Source organism: Populus alba, chromosome 10 (genome assembly GCF_005239225.2).
Source record: "Populus alba chromosome 10, ASM523922v2, whole genome shotgun sequence".
NCBI classification, from domain to species: Eukaryota; Viridiplantae; Streptophyta; class Magnoliopsida; order Malpighiales; family Salicaceae; genus Populus; species Populus alba.
In genome coordinates this window covers 12705296-12707723 of record NC_133293.1, presented here as the reverse complement: position 1 = coordinate 12707723, position 2428 = coordinate 12705296, and the positions used below count along the sequence as shown (strand labels likewise).

At 29.9% G+C, this 2428-nt stretch overlaps 1 non-coding gene across 1 annotated transcript; it reads right to left on the bottom strand.

The window, feature by feature from the left end:
• Positions 1 to 1153: 1153 nt before the first annotated feature.
• Positions 1154 to 1227, bottom strand: TRNAN-GUU (transfer RNA asparagine (anticodon GUU)). Its single transcript has one exon. It is a non-coding gene; the product is annotated as a tRNA-Asn (tRNA).
• Positions 1228 to 2428: the final 1201 nt, after the last annotated feature.

Sequence of the window (2428 nt, the reverse complement as noted above, 5' to 3'; positions counted from 1 at the left end):
TGTTCTCGTACCTTAAAGCTTACCTAATGGTCCAAATAGCTCTTTCACAGGGTGTACTCACTGCTAACACTGGAAATCTTGGGTTTTCTTTTTTTGTTTAAACGAAAAAGATAACAGAGACTGCATCTTTACTTGTATGATTCTGTGTTTATAATTTGATTTAGAAAATGCATGTGTGACCATTGCCATAGCCTATATGTGAGCATTAACCCTTGTTTTTTCCTTCTAAATAGCATTCCTACTCATTTTTCTTTACTGACAAGATATTGAGCACTCCTCGTACAAACTAATTAATATTGCAATAATAGCTAGCTGTATGGGTTTTATGATCAACTTTAATGCATGAAATTAATGGAACAATATTTTTTATTGGATGAAATAAAATAATCAATAAAACACCGACAATAAACTGCTAAACGAGTTAGTAATATAAAATTATATATTAGTAAAATGATAAAATCTCAAAGCTATCTATTATATATATATATATATATATATATATATATATATATATATATGAATATTCTTTTTTTAATTAGTAAGTTGAGGATCGCATACTATAAGCTTTTTATTTTCTGGTGCACTTGTTTTCAGCGTTTAAAAAAGAGCACTGTGGTGGTAAATACTTACATGGTGATCTTTATAAAAGGATCCCTATATAGGATAATTACACAATCTATGTTTCTCAATAATAAAAGCATATTATGGATAATTAGCAACCAAGCTTTTCGACTGCAAATACTTGAAGATTATAGTTATAATAATTCCGCTAAGAAATATTTATTTCACGTTTCTTGCCATGTAAACTACGAAAAAAAATCTTCGAAACTTTTTTCATAAAAAACACCATGGGAAATTCAAAGAAAAGTGACAGCAACTAACATTTATGTTTGTTGAAGTAAATGTGTATATGGTGCAGAGTACTGCTATAAAAATACTAAAATAATATTTTTTAAAATTTGTTATTTTATTTAAAAAAAAACATATAAAAAGCATTGTTTTAATGCTTTTACAGATAAAAAAAATGAGTTTAACTTAACTTACACTCAGGTAGGTATGTGAACTTAACTTGCATTCAGGTAGGTGAATGATATTTGATAGACTGATTGGCTTTTTTAAAGAGAGAAAAAAAAGAGGGAGCGGCCAAAATAATCGCTAGAAGGAGGGCTTGAACCTCCGACCTTGTGGTTAACAGCCACACGCTCTAGCCAACTGAGCTATTCCAGCTTCTTGCTACTACTTTCTGATGCTATAAATTTATAGAGTGTTTCATCAATAAACATGAACTGATCAAACTTCTGACATCCTCACGTTGTTGAAGTTGAAGATGAAATGCTGCTGGATGAAATTGCAGTAGAGGGCAGAAACCCCAGGAAATAAACTATCGTGTATGGTTTGCAAAATATAAAGTTTTAAGTAATTAAATTATGAATCAAAGATTCCAACAATTATGATTTGTGGTCCTCTCTATCTAGAACTAATCAACAGTCCTTTTTCTTTTTCGTAAATTGGATATGACCAAAACAGCCGTACAACTAGCTTTCTAGCTAGCAATATATTTACAGGTTTCAACTATCTACTAGGTGGTAAAATAACTCGAGTTACAATTAAAAGATTTATTATTTTATGATTTTAAGTTTGAATTTTATGGTTATTAATATAATAATTATTAAAGTTTATAGTCATTAATTTTGAGGACTTTTTAAATTAATTGAGATACACATAAGTTATTGAATACCTCTATATATATATATATATATAAGTTTTTCTATAATGAAAATCAGACCAAAGGTCCACAAGTTTTTCGTTTTTTCTCTTATGAAAAAAAAAAAAATATAATGACAATTTCAGACGTGCAACTTTTGGATTGGCTTATTACTGTTCCATAACATACATCTGTACTTTTCGTGGAATCACTACCCTACAAGTTCCAGTGATGTTTTGGATAAAAAAATGAATGGCTGGAAAATAAAACGAAAATTTATTGAGAAAACAATGGAAGTTATAACAAAAACCAAGTTGATTTTATTGCTTGCACTTATTGTCTTTGATAATTTATTAATTTGAGAAAATTTCAAAGAGAGAAATTATATATATATATATAGCTAATTAAACACCTAATTAAAAAGAATCATTTGCTAGGGAACTCATTGTAATATTGAACAATAGTTGCGGTGGCGCATATGTCCTTCCCTTCCACTTCGAAGTGTTGATGTCAGTGTCACAGCTTTGACGCCAAAAACAGCCTCCTCCTTTTTGCTACTTACAATAGTGTGGTTTACCATTTTCGGTTTTGCTCTCAAAAGAAATATTAATATTGGATATAGAAACCCTAGTCAGAGTGAGTTTGTTTCCTTTCGCTTTTCCCCCCATCTCTTTCGTAGATGGTCACTGAAAATTTTAGTGTCTCCAAACGATTAGAACGGAG